General features: G+C 42.7%; 1 pseudogene; it reads left to right on the forward strand.

Annotated features, from left to right (window-relative positions):
• The first annotated feature begins 6896 nt into the window (after positions 1-6896).
• Positions 6897-7099, forward strand: LOC144504197 (U2 spliceosomal RNA; annotated as a pseudogene).
• The last annotated feature ends 7586 nt before the right edge of the window (positions 7100-14685 follow it).

The raw sequence follows: 14685 nt of genomic DNA on the forward strand, positions 1-14685 counted from the left end.
TGAAAATTTATAATTGTCCTGTCTATTGTACTGTAACTTCAGAGTGGTATTGGAATGCTCAGAGCCTCCTCGTGTTGGACTGCTCAATACTATCTCTCCCAGTGATCATTGGTCAAATAAAGATACATCTTTAACCAGGATACTGACTTTGCGAGTCTTTGTTTTAGCTGAAGTTTCGGCATTACTTAGTCTCTGAAAAAACTCCCAACACTCAACATCATTCAAGACAAAGCAGCCTTCAACATCCATTCCCTCCACCACTGATGCACAGTGGCAGCAGTGTGTACCATCTGCAAAATGCACTGCAGCAACTCATCAAGGCTCCTTCAACAGCACCTTCCAAACCTGCACCCTCTATGCCCTAGAAGGACCAGGAAAGCAGAGGCATTGGAACACCACCACCTGGAATTTCCCTTCCAAACCACATATTATTCCTGACTTGGAACTGTATAGCTGTTCCTTCATTGTTGCTGGGTCAAAATCCTGGTACTCCCGTCTTAACAGCACTCTGGGTATATCTACAGCACATGGACAGCAGCGATTCAAAAAGGCAGCACACCACCGCCTTCTCAAGGGCAATTAGGGATGGGCAATAAATGCTGGCATAGTCAGCAATGCCACAGCCCATGAATGAATTAAAAAAAAACAGACTCCAATCAGAGAGAGGAATCTTTAATTTAAACAATGCCAATTACATAAGTATGAGGAGAGAGCTGGCTAAAATTGATTGATAAATAGTCTGCTACGACAGTAAATAAATACTGGGAAACATTTAAAGAATTAATTCAAAATATTGAAAAATAAAAACTCAAGCAGAAAGATTCATCCATAGCTTACTAAGGAGGTTAAGCATAAGATTAGATTAAAAGAGGATTAGGTTGAAAGAAGCAGATTAAAATGGTGCAATGAATGGTAGTATGTTTAAGGATTGGGAGTGTTTTAGAAATCAGTAGAGGACCATTGAAAGTTGATTTTTAAGAAAGGGAAAAATAGAATAGTAAACCAGGCAGGAATATAAAATCAGATTGTAAGTACTTTTACATGGATATAAAAAGGAAGAGAGTAGTTAAAGGAAATGTAGGTCCCTTTGAAGCAGAGGCAGGAGGAAGTATCATTGCAATGAGGAAATGGCAAAGACTTTGAACAAATATTTATGTCTCTCTTCAAAGTAGAAAACTCAAGTTACACACCAGAATAGGGGCAAACCTAATAAAGATGAGGATATTAGAGTGAAGGGCAAGGCTGGTAGAAGTAGGGAACCCTGGATGACTCGGGATATTGAGGCCCTGGTCAAGAAGAAGAAAGAGGCACATGACATGCATAGGCAGCTGGGATCAAGTGGATCCCTTGAAGAGTATAGAACATAGAACATAGAAAAACTACAGCACAAACAGGCCCTTCGGTCCACAAGTTGCGCCGAACATGTCCCTACCTACTAGACTTACCTATAACCCTCTATCTTACTAACTTCCATGAACTTATCCAAAAGTCTCTTAAAAGACCCTATCGAATCCGCCTCCACCACCACTACCGGCAGCCGATTCCACGCACCCACCACCCTCTGAGTGAAAAACTTACCCCTAACATCTCCTCTGTACCTACTCCCCAGCACCCTAAACCTGTGACCTCTTGTGGCAACCATTTCAGCCCTGGGTAAAAGCCTCTGAGAATCCACTCTATCAATACCTCCAATAGGGGGTGTAGGAGTAGAGTTAAGAGAAAAATCAGGAGGGCAAAAAGGGGACACAAGATTGTTTTGGCAGATAAGGCAAAGGAGAATCCAAAGAGCTTCTACAAATACATAAAGGGCAAAAGAGTAACAAGGGAGAGAGTAGGGCCTCTTAAGGATCCACAAGGGATGGATGAGATCCTAAATTAATATTCCTCATGGGTGAGGTGCCTGAAGATTGGAGAGTGGCAAATGTTGTGCCTTTGTTTAAAAAGGGCTGCAGGGAAAAGCCTGGGAACTAGAGGCCAGTGAGCCTCACAGTGAGCCAACTGTGGTGCGTAAGTTGTTGGAAGGTATTTTGAGAGACAGGATCTACAAGCATTTAGAGACGCAAGGACTGATTAGGGACAGTCAGCTTGGCTTTGTGAGTGGAAAATCATGTCTCACAAATTTGATTGAGTTTTTTGAAGGGGTAACCAAGAAGGTAGATGAGGGCAGAGCAGTTGATTTGTCCACATTGACTTTAGCAAAGCCTTTGACAAGGTACCGCATGGTCGGTTGTTGCATAGGGTTAAATCTCACGGATCCAGGGTGAGATATTTAAATGGATATAAAATTGGCTTCTTGACAGAAGACAGAGGGTGGTTGTAGAGGGTTGTTTTTCAAACTGGAGGCCTGTGACCAGCGGTGTGCCTCAGGGATCAGTGCTGGGTCTGCTGTTATCTGTTATTTATATTAATGATTTAGATGAGAATATAGGAGGCATGGTTAGTAAGTTTGCAGATGACACCAAGATTTGTGGCATAGTGGACAGTGAAGAAAGTTATCCCCGATTGCAATGGGATCTTGATCAGTTGGGCCAGTGGGCTGACGAATGGCAGATGGAGTTTAATTTAGATAAATGCGAGGTGATGCATTTTGGTAGATTAAACCAGAGCAGGACTTACTCAATTAATGGTAGGGCATTGGGGAGAGTTACAGAACAAAGAGATCTAGGGGTACATTTTCATAGCTCCTTGAAAGTGGATTCACAGGTAGACAGCGTGGTGAATGCATTCAGCATGCTTGGTTTCGTCGGTCAGAACATTGAATACAGGAGTTGGGACGTCTTGTTGAAGTTGTACAAGACATTGGTAAGGCCACACTTGGAATACTGTGTGCAGTTCTGGTCACCCTATTATAGAAAGGATATTATTAAACTAGAAAGAGTGCAGAAAAGATCTACTCGGATGCTACCGGGACTTGATGGTTTGAGTTATAAGGAGAGGCTGGATTGACTGGGACTTTTTTCTCTGGAGCATAGAAGGCTGAGGGGTGATTTTATATTGGTCTATAAAATAATGAGGGGCACAGATCAGCGAGATAGTCAATATCTTTTCCCAAAGGTAGGGGAATCTAAAACTAGAGGGCATAGGTTTAAGGTGAGGGAGAAGAGATACAAAAGTGTCCAGAGGGGCAATTTTTTCACACAGAGGGTGGTGAGTGTCTGGAACAAGCTGCCAGAGGTAGTAGTAGAGATGGGTACAATTTTGTCTTTTAAAAAGCATTTAGACAGTTACATGGGTAAGATGGGGAGAGAGGGATATGGGCCAAATGTGGGCAATTGGGACTAGCTTAGGGGTTTAAAACAAAAGAGTGGTATGGACAAGTTGGGCCGAAGGGCCTGTTTCCGTGCTGTAAACCTCTGCGACTCTATGACTCTATTAAGGTACTTAATATCAGCAGAGAAAAAGTACTGGAGAAACACAAGGGATAAAAATCTGACAAATCCCCATGACCTGATGCCTACATCCCAGATTCTAAAATAAATAGCTGCAGGGATAGAATATGTGCTGGCTATGATTTTCCAAAATTCCCTAGATTCTGGAATGGTCTCAGCAGATTGGAAATGAGCAAAACTAACATGACTATTCAAGGAAAGAGGGAGTAATAGAGTCGGAAACGAAGGCCCAGTTAACCTGATATTAGTATTGGAATCTAGTATGATTAGAACACGTCACGGTGTTTTAATAAAGAGAAATCCTGCTTGATAAATTTATCAGATTTTTAAGGGTGTAAATAGTTGAGTCGATAAAGGAAAACCCGTTGCTGTAAAAAACTTGGATTTCCAACAGACATTTGATAAGGTGCAACACAAAAGATTGATATGCAAGTTAAGGGTTCATGGATTTGGGGGTGATACATTAGCAGAGATAGAGGATTGATTACTGGATAGAAAACAGAGTATGGCATAAATGTGACATTTTGAAGTTAGCAGTGGAGTTTCACAGGGATCAGTTCTGAGGCATCAGCTATTTACAATCTACATTAATGACTTAAATGAAGAGACAGTAATGTATCCAAGTTTGTAGATGATACAAAGCTAGGTGAGAATGCATGCTGCAAAGAGGATACAAAGTGGCCGCAAAGAGATGTATATAGGTTAAGTGAATGGGCCACCAGGTGGCAGATGGCATATAGTAAGGGGAGTGTGAGGTTATTCACTTTAATAATAAGAATAGAAAAGCAGAGTATTTTTTAAAATGCACGGTACTTGTAAATGATGATGGTCAGAGAGACTTGGGTGTATTCGTACAAGGAACACAAAGTTAACATGCAATTAGGAGAGAAAATGCTATGTTGGCCTTTATTGCAAGGGGATTTGGAGTACAAGATCAGATGGGATTTTGGGTTTTATATATAGAGGTGTTAAGTACAAAAGCAGTGAAGTTACGCTGAGCTCTAGTTACCACACTTTTTTGAGAATATGACAGTCATTCAGAGGTTTACCAGAAAGGTTCCAGAAATGACGTGTTTTAATCGGAAGGTTAGTTTGGAGAATCTGGGATTATTCTTCTTGGAAGAAAGGAGGTTGAAGGAACATTTATTAGCAGTGTACAAGATTATGGCAGGTTTAGATAAGGTGGACAAAGAAAAGATGTTCCTGTTAGCCGATGTTATAAGGACTGGGGACACAACTTAAAAGTTCTGGGTAAGAACCTTTTCACATGGCAAATGGTAATGACTGGGGAATTGCTATCTCCAAAGGTGGTGGAAGCAGAGATGATCAATGATTTCAGAAGAAGTTGGCTGACCACTTGAGGAAAATAAATTTGCAGGTTACTTGCAGGAATGGGACTGACCGGATTGCTCTGCAGAGAGCTAGCATGGAGTTGATGAGCCAAATGGCAGCTTTCTGTACTGGAATGACCCGACTGTTTACTGGCCCTATTTTTGCTTCCAATGACTGTTTCATGAAGGAGGCTTTAGTTTGTCAATGCATTAACAAAATAACTTTAGCACTTCAAGAGCACCTTCAATTGCCGCTGGTAACTAGTGTTTCATCTTCCGATCCTTTGCTCCCAATGTATCATAGGCTATGCCCAAGAGCACCACAAAAATATTCAAATGAGTTTTCCCAATTTACTAGTTAAACGCTAGTTCTGTGCTTGGTATACATATTATACACGCAATAACAATCTTAGAGACAAGATTCTCAAAATAGTGCCTTGTAACACCAGTATTAACTTTCAACTGACCATGTGTATATGTCAGCAAATAACTATGACATTTCAAAAGGATGCAAAAAGAGCAGGTAGAGCTTTAAACGAACGCAGCAGAGCTCTTAACTGACAACGAGATTCCTGTTACTGTTAGTTGTTCCATATAGTTGGTTTTGTTAGGACTGCAGTATTTCTTCAGTGTTAATATTGACGAAAAATTAATACAATTTTTGCCCAAAGTGTACCCACCCAGTAGACATTTTTCTAAGAATATCACAATAACATCTGCTAAATCTGCTTTGGTTGTTGGTATGCCATACAAGATAAACACTGATGCTATCTTTTTACATGAGCACACCATGAAGAAGGTTGAGCTAGCTAACCTTTAAAGGAATTGGCTGGGTGCCTGTCTTCTATTGAGATATTTGAGGGTTATAATTTTAATGTACAGTGCAGCTGTCTGAGATTAAGCAAATTTTAACTTTGAGAGCGAGAACTATGTTCCATAGGAGGAAAATTACATTGGAATCTGCAACACGGTGATCATTTATGACACAAACATAGACCAGTTTTTGTTTTATAACTCCCAATTAGGCAGAGCAATTCTGGCGCAACAAAAGGGGTTTGATTTCAAAATGTAGTTGAACTGATCCAGCACACTGTTGAGAAAAGCCAAGCCAAGGTTCTCATCCATTGATTAATGAGCCAATTTTTTTTAATCTCCAGCTGCTGTGAACCGATAAGCTTTCTGACACTATTCCAGTATTCCTGCAGAGGGCAACTGTGCTTGTGTTACCGTCTTCCTGAAATCCACCGCACTTCATTTCAGAATCTGCAGTCTGTGGTATACTGAACTAGAAATAGAAACCTAAATTTCAACTAATGAAACCTGTCAGAGGAACGCCCCATCACTTTTACAGGAAGCCAACAATTATTTGAGAAGTGAAATTATGCACTACGTCTGTGGAATCTGCAGACGCCAGACTATAATAACAGTCAAAAAACAAAGAACAGTACAGCACAGGAACAGGTCCTTCGGCCCACCAAGCCTGTGCCGACACAGATGTCTCTCTAATCTAATATTTTCTTGCTTCTACATGGTCCATATTCCTCTATTCCCTGCCTATTCATGTATCTATCCAGATGCTTCCCTGAACGTGTTATAGAATCTGCTTCCACCACTCCTCCAGCAGTGCGTCCCAGGCATTTACCATCCTGTGTGTGAAAAACATGCCCCTTACATCTCTTCTAAACTTTCCCTCTCTCTCTACACCCCTGAGTAATTGACCCTTCAACCCTGGGAAAAGACCCTGACTATCCACTCTATCCAAGCCTGTCATAACCTCTCTATCAGATCCCTCTTCATCCTCTGACACTCCAATGAAAACAATCCAAGTTTCTTCATAGTCCCTATCCTCCAAACCAGGCAACACCCTGGTAAATCTCTTCTGCACCCTTTCTAAAGCATCAACATCCTTCTGCTAATGTGGCGACCAGAACTGAACACAATATTCCAAATGCAGCCTAACCAAAATCTTATAAAGCTGCAACATGATTTTCCAATCTCGATACTCAATGCCCTGACTGATGTAGACCAGCATGCCATAGGCCTTCTTGATCACCTTGTCTACCTGAATTGCCACCTTCAGGGAACTGTGGATCTGCACGCTTAGATCCCTCTGTATGCTAATATTTCTAAGGGTTCTACCATTTACTGTATACTTTCCTTCTGCAGTAGACCTTCCATCGCTTCTCGGCCTTTTGGCTAAGATCAAGTGTAGTATGGATTGGATGCTGCACTTGGTTGAGGTCATTGGGTTACATTGAAGCTTCATATGTTTCATATGAAGCAATTTTTAAAAGCTGCATCTCGGCCTTTTGGCTAAGATGCAAATGAGCTCAAGTCTTGGAGGAGGTGTTGCTTTGCTCCTCCAATCAACTTGGCTCATGTAGATCAGGCCCAGGACAGGGTGATTTGGTCGCTCGCCCTGTCTTGTCAGCCTGGATCTGAAATGTCTCAACTTGTTGAGACTCTGAATTGGATTTGATTTGATTGAATTGGAAAAGTATTTTTAAAAAAGTAGACCTTCCAAATCACAAGGATCAGTGCAGGGGCCTCTGTTGTTTGTAATACATATAAATGAATAGGAGGAAAATATTCATTTTAGTATTGGTAAATTTGCAGATGATACAAAAATTGGGGGAGTAGCGGATAGTGAGGAGGATTGTCAAAGGATACAGCAAGATATGAATTGTCTGGAGACCTGGCCCAAAAGATGGCAGATGAAATTTAAGATGTGGAGATGCCGGCGTTGGACTGGGGTGAACACAGTAAGAAGTCTCACAACACCAGGTTAAAGTCCAACAGGTTTATTTGGTAGCAATGGTATTTGCTACCAAATAAACAGATGAAATTTAACCCAGACAAATGTGCGGTGATGCAATCTGGAAGGTCTACTGCAGAAGGAAAGTATACAGTAAATGGTAGAGCCCTTAGAAATATTAGCATACAGAGAGATCTAGGCGTGCAAATCCACAGTTCAGTCTTAAGGTAAAATTAGAAGACAAAGACACAGACATTTCAAAGTCAAAGATTCTGGGATTTATTTAAGTGTCATCACAAGCTTAATATTTGGTTAAAATAGTAAGACTGCATTCTCCTTCTTTTGGGTTGCAAGACAGACTTGAGGAACATTGGGAAGATGGTGGAAGATATAACAAAGTTGTATGGGTGTGGTATGAATTGATCATAATCATTTTTCATTTAAATATAGTTGTTATCGGCTGTGTTAATGAGTAGGTATTGCCTCAAATATAAAATAGTTGTTGATTTGAATGTTTGGAACAGTAAATGTAAGATAACGACTCCTAAGTGAGATTCTTTTTTAGCTCTGAATTGCATATGTTGGGCTCCATTAGCTAAGAGACAAAAGAACTCATTTTTACTCCCTCTGCTTAGTGGAAATGGAGCAATAATGGAGTTAAAATGGCAGTCATTGACTTAACACCCTACTCCTGCTTGTTGCCATATTACCTCCAGTGTCTTAATTGGCAGTTTCTGACAATTGACACCCATTTGACATATGCTCCAGGAGCTACATTCATGTATTCGAATTGGGGTTCCATAGTGCGACATAAACCCCAAATTCATTTTAAGTAAACAAAGTGGATGTTCCATTAAGGTCTGAACACACTTTTAAAGCAACAAGCAAGGAACCCAACTTAAAATATTCACCTTCAAGCAGGTTATAAGTACCTGTTTGCTACGGCACTGTTTGAATACCCACAAGAGACTTGCAGATTCTACTTCTACACCCTCAACAAGTACAGAGTTCAAGATAGATATTATCCTGGCACTTCAGTTTAAAGAAAAGTTATAGGAGCAGCAATAACAGCAGCAGTCCGGGCAATCACAAGAACAGCAGTTGAGTCCTCTCAGGAAACAACATATGAAGTTGACTGCTCACAAAAGGCCTTGTAAACCTCAGAGGATCTAAAGGCCAGCGTCACTTTCTTAAGTGAATGAGGAAGCTATATTTCTCCAGACAGGCCATCACAGACTTGTGCAACCTCTTGTATCCAGACCTAAAACTCAATGGCCAGTGGGCCATTTATTGCCCATGATAGTAAGTTATATACCTCAAGGTAAGCCTTTGATCAGTGATTTTACTAATATCAGTGGACAATCCATAAGTATATAAAGCAGCTCACGAATGCCACTGATTACATCAAGTTACCAGTGGATGCCAGCAATCATTTTGAAAAGACTGGGCTTTGCTTCAGTCGCTGGCAATGAATTCAAAAACAAACAAGGGGCCGGAAGGAATTACAGGCTATCAGTATAGCATAGTCCAACAAGAAATCAATTAGGACATTCAGAAGCTACTGCTTTATCTAAGGAGTGGTGAGAATATAGAACTTGTTATCACACAGGGTGATTGAAGTGAATAGTATCGATACATTCAAGAGGTAGCTGGACTAGCATAAGAGGGGGATGGAAATAGATGGGTACAGTAGGAAATTTAGATGAGAAAAAATTTGAGGAGGCTTGAGGACAGGCTGGGCCAAATGACCTGTTCTGTGCTGGATGTGCTATATAATTTTATTCCTACCAATGCAAGAACACAGGAACATAGCACTTTGGAGCAGGAGTAGGCCATTCAACCTTTCATGCTTGCTCCGTCATCCAATGAGATCGTGACTGATCTGATTGTGGCCTCAACTCTACATCGCCATCTGTTCCCCATAACCCTTGACTTCTTTGTCTATCAAAAATCTGTCTATCTCTGCCTCAAATAAATCCAATGACCCTGTCTTCAACGCTTTCTGGTGAAGAAAATTCCACAGACGAAAGGCCCTTTAAGAGAGAGAAATTGTCCTCACTTATGTCTTAAATGGTAGACCTCTTATTTTTAATTTATGTTCTCTGGTTCTAGTCCCTCCCTCACAAGTGGAAACATCCTCCCAGTATTGACCCTTACAAGTCTCTTTGGAATCTTGTATAAGATCACCTCTCATTTTTCTAAACTTCAATGGGTATGGATCCAGCCCTTTCTTCACAAAATAAGCCCTTCATCACAGAAATGAGTCCAGTGAACCTTCTCTGAATTGTGTCCCATGCAATTGTCATTGAATCTCTGCAATGCAGAAGAGGCCATTTGGTCCATCCAGTCTGCACTCTATCCCCATTACCCCACATAATATCTGCTAGGGGGCAATGCCAAGGGCAGTGCTGGAGTGAGTGTCTGGGCAGTGCTGGAGGCAATGCCCGCAGGCAGTGCCCTGGTACTGTCCAGGTATGACCCTCTTCTCTCTGAGCCGTGCCCTCACCTGAGCTCCTCCGACAGATTTTGGCCACCATGGGAAGGTTGGCGTAATTCACGTAAATGCCCTCAAATTGACGTGATTGGATAATATAACTGGGGCACAGGGGGATTATCACTCATAGAGGCCTGACAATTAGATATAAATTTATTCTACAGGGGTAATGTCACTGGTGGGGGGGGGGGGGGGGGGGGGGGCGGAGACAATCACAACTGGACACTCCACCAATGTATAACACGTTTGATGACATCGCTGGCGAGAGTTGGGGAAAATCCGAAGTTGCATTCTCGCCGGCGAGGACTGCAACCTCCGGATCTTCAACCCGTGCCGCCATTCACACAGACGGCGACATGGGTTCACATTTCCACCCTTTGAGAATGATTATTGAATAGTTGTTTATCTGGGAATAACATTTGTCTTGTCTCAGCTTGATATTGTACCATACAAAAGGAAATGGTGTATGTCACATCTTCTTCAAATGTTGCATCTCTAGTGACAGCTCTGTTACAACCCAATGCACAATGTAATGACTTACCAAGAAACAGGAGATTGAAATTCAGGGCACTGTCATTAAAATTGGTGCCTCAACCAGTATTCACTGAATGTGCAGTCACGCAATGTTACATAGTACATCTATCTGCAGCTCCTCCTTTTACTAACTTTCTCCTTCTAGGCCAACAACCCATTGTTTTATGTTATTTTGAGGCACCTACTTTGATCAAAATGATTAAAGTTTTCTGAATTACATTGAAGCCTTTAGCATGTTTAATGGGTTCATGTTTGCAGCCAGCAGCTCAACAGTCATGATTCACTTACCTTGGAAGATATCCCTATCAAGATGATGCATAAGATGTTGCAGTAGGCAAAACTTACAAGAGTGTAAATGGAAGGGGGCTATAAAAAGAACAGGACGAAAGAACAATTTTAGCATGATAGTAGCATAACTTGAATCTTTTATCCAAAAATGACACTGCAATGTTTCTCCCTGAATGTCAAGCAACAAAATCAACGGAAAATTCTGGACATATTTTAGTTCTTGTTTACAAAATAACAAAATCAACTGATTCACCATTCAAAGAAAGTAACAAAAGAGCCCAAGATGTGTAATGTGTACCAAAATGATGTACAAGATTTTACAGTAGTATTCAAGTATCAAATTACTAAAGAATTAGAAATGGTTTTGATCAAGACTTTCCTCTTGTTTTAATTTGTTTTAACGGCTGCAAAAATGGAGAATGATAAAGTGAGGATCAGATCCAGTTAGCAACAGTAGTAGAGTTAAGAACTAGACTGGGTAAGCACACCTAACTGCATATCACTGGCCTCTCTTTGTCTACTGATTAACCCTTGAGGGCCACCAGTTATGTGCTCAATCAATTCCAGTTGATGTACAAAACATGATTCATTGATTTTAAAACCAGGTGAACTTTCAAAACTTCTTTGTTCTTCAGATGAACAGTAATAATATCGCACAAAATTGTTTGAATATTGGTCTATAGTTCATCAAATTTGTCTCAATAGTTCATTTTAATAGAAAAATTAATAGAATGTGATCTCCTCTCCAATCCCCAAGGTTTTTACCTGCATTAAAACAACTGTTGAAAATACTGATTGGAAGTTTGTTTACTTCCAATCCTTCTTGCAGAGTCGAGATAAACGTTCTGGATTCAGATGTTCTCTCTTCGTGGCGGGAGCGGGACTGTAAAACACAGCGCGCTTTTCAAATGTACATTGCGGGACCATAAAATCCTGCTGATGGGAGGGACCTAGACTCTCAGATAAGGCCTCACATAACAGACTACTCTGTAAAGTTAAAGCACATGGGATTGCAGGTAATGTCTTGAGATGGATAGAAAGCTGGTTAGCAAATAGGAAGCAAAGAGTTGGCATAAATAGGTCTTTTTCTGATTGGCAGTCAGTAACTAGTAGGATTCCGCAGGGATCTGTGCTGGGCCCCAACTGTTCACATTATATATTAATGATTTTGAAGAGGGAACTAAATGTATTATCTCCAAATTTGCAGATGATACAAAGTTGGGTGGGAGGGTGAGCTGTGAGGAGGATGCAGAGATGCTTCAGTGTGATGTGTGGCTGAGTGTGTGGGCATCTGCATGGCAGATGCAGTATAATGTGGATAAATGTGAGGCTGTCCACTTTGGGGCAAGAATAGGAAGACAGATTATTACTTGGATGGGTGTAAATTGAGAGAGACCTTGGTGTCCTCGTGCATCAGTCACTGAAAGTAAATGCCGAGGTACAACAGGCAGTAAAGGCGGCAAATGATATGTTGACCTTCATAGCGAGAGGGTTTGAGTACAGGGATAGGGATGTTTTACTGCAATTGTATAGGGCATTGGTGAGGCCGCACCTGGAGTACTGTGTACAGTTTTGGTGTCACTATTTGAGGAAGGATGGGGGTGATTCTCCCATCCTGCTGTGCTAATGTTTTAGCGCAACGGGCCAGGAGATTCAAGTGGTGACCGACACGTGGGATCCATGCTGGGTGTCCTGCCCCAATAGCGTGTCCCAGTGCCGGATTTCCGCCGGCATCAGCTCCGCGCCGGAGATCGGCGGTGAGCCGCATATATTATTCAAATACACATTTAAATATATTTTAAATACAATTAGCGGGCCTGGGACTGAAATCTCCGGGCCCACTCGCATCTCCCCCCCACCCCTCCAGCGAGGATTACAGTAGCTCCCCACTTTCAGGCAGCCTGACCCCGCTGGAGCGAAGGGGGACAATCGGGGTGCTGGGGGGTGGTGCCCCCTGGACATTGCCATCTTGGTAATGCAGCCAGTGCCCCTTGGCACTGCCCAAGGGGCAAAGTGTCAATGCCCAGGGGGCATCTTGCCACTGCCCATTGTGCATGTGGCAGTGCCAGTGGGGCGGGGCCTAATGCAGGAATCGGTGGGGATGCGGGGTGCTGCGGACACTCTGCACTTTGGGATCCAGCAGAGGGAGTGGGGCCAGTGATCGGGGCTGGACATCGGTGTGGGGTGGGGGGGGTGTTGGGGCAGCTAGGGGAGGGGAGGAGGGACTCACAGTGGGGGGTTTGGTGCTGCTGGTGGGGGGGAGGGGAGACCGGAGGTTTGATCAGGGCTGGGGCCGGGAAGGGGGCGAGGCTGGCCCAGCCATGCTCAGGGGGCCAGCGATCAGGCCTTGGGGGCGTCAGTAAGCCAGTGGTGCGGGGGTCGCAGGTCTGGCCAGAAATCGGGAGGCCGGCACAAAGGGGCCACTGCGCATGCGCCGATCTCGGCACTGACATGTGCAGTGGCCTGCTCATCGCTATGTTGCTAGCCTCACCAGCAGGAATAGGCCCCACCCCCTGATTTTTATCGAAATTCACACTGGGGCACTCTGAAGTGCACAGAGTGTGGGAGATGCATTTCGAAACTCCCACTTAAAAAAACAGCCTGATTTACTCCAGTTTTCATGTGAATTCGACACTTAGAATTTTGGGGGCAGAATCACAGCTGATGTCCTTACTATAGAGGGAGTATAGTGAAGGTTTACCAGGCTGATTCCTGGGATGGCAGGTCTGACATATGAGGAGAGACTAAGTTGATTATATTCACTGGAATTTAGAAGAGTGAGAGGGGATCTCATAGAAACTTATAAAATTCTAACAGGGTTAGACAGGGTAGATTCAGAAAGAGTGTTCCCAATAGTGGGGGAGTCCAGAACTAGGGGTCATAGTTTGAGGATAAGGGGTAAACCTTTTAGAACTGAGGTGAGGAGAAATTTCTTCACCCAGAGGGTGGTGAATGTGTGGAATTCACTATCACAGAAAGTAGTTGAGGCCACAACATTGTCTGATTTCAAGAAGAAATTAGCTCTAAGGGCTAAAGGGATATTGGAGGGGTTGGGGGGTGGGGGGGTGGAGATCAGGATACTGAATTTGATGATCAAAATGAATGGGGGGATAGGCTTGAAGGGCTGAATGGCCTACTGCTGCTTCTAGTTTCTATGTAAAATTGTACCCACAGTATTTAATGCTTTGAACTTCCTAATAATCTTTATTATTCTCTGCATTTATGCAATAATTCTGTGATCCTGTTCACTCAGCAAGGCTTTTGCTTAAAAGGAACGGAGTGGATTGGAGAACTGCAGAAAAATTCTAATTGATCTTCTGCATGTGGATCATGGAATTACCCTCAGTTTATCAGGACGATGCCAGCGGAGGGACCTGTGTAAGGTGAAGAGATTTGAGAAGCTGGGTTTCTCATTCTCCTTACAGCAGAGGAGGTGAAAGAGAGACATAAGAGATGCATCCAAAATTATGAAGGGATTTTAAGAGAACAAGCAGGGAGAAACCTTCTTCTGGCAAGTGGGTTGGCAACCAAACATCATCATTTTTTTAATTGGCAAAAAGAGGGGAAATGGCGATGAGCAGAAATTTACTCCAATTAAGAATCACAGAATCCCTACAGTGCAGAAGGAGGCCATTCAGCCCATTGAGCCTCCCACCCAGGCCCTATCCCTGTAACCCCATATATTGACCCTGCTAATCCTCTTGACACTAATGGACACTCTAGTATGACCAATCAACCTAACCCACACATCTTTGGACTGTGGGAGGAAACCGGAGCACCCGGAGGAAACCCAGACAGACACATGGAGAATATGCAAACTCCACACAGACAGTGACCCAAGCTGGGAATTGAGCCCAGTTCCCTGGCGCTGCGAGGCAGCAGTGCTAATCACTG

The sequence above is a fragment of the Mustelus asterias genome, chromosome 14, assembly GCF_964213995.1.
Source record: "Mustelus asterias chromosome 14, sMusAst1.hap1.1, whole genome shotgun sequence".
Classification (NCBI taxonomy): domain Eukaryota; kingdom Metazoa; phylum Chordata; class Chondrichthyes; order Carcharhiniformes; family Triakidae; genus Mustelus; species Mustelus asterias.